This window comes from Salvelinus alpinus, chromosome 2 (assembly GCF_045679555.1).
Source record: "Salvelinus alpinus chromosome 2, SLU_Salpinus.1, whole genome shotgun sequence".
Classification (NCBI taxonomy): domain Eukaryota; kingdom Metazoa; phylum Chordata; class Actinopteri; order Salmoniformes; family Salmonidae; genus Salvelinus; species Salvelinus alpinus.
The window spans coordinates 55,412,909-55,413,118 of record NC_092087.1 but is presented as its reverse complement, the minus strand read 5'-3'; positions in this window follow the sequence as shown (position 1 = coordinate 55,413,118).

Here is a 210-nt window from a genome sequence, read left to right as displayed (position 1 = left end):
TTGACTGTTACCATTTTATTGTTACTATTTTTATATTTAATTTTGTATTATTATTTACTGCCATTCTATATTATTATTTGTCATTGTTTTAATTGTATTACAATGTATATTGTATACATTGTTGCTTTGGCAATATTGACACAATGTTTTTCATGCCAATAAAGCAGCTTGAATTTGAATTTGAATTTGAGAGAGAGAGATGGAGAGAGA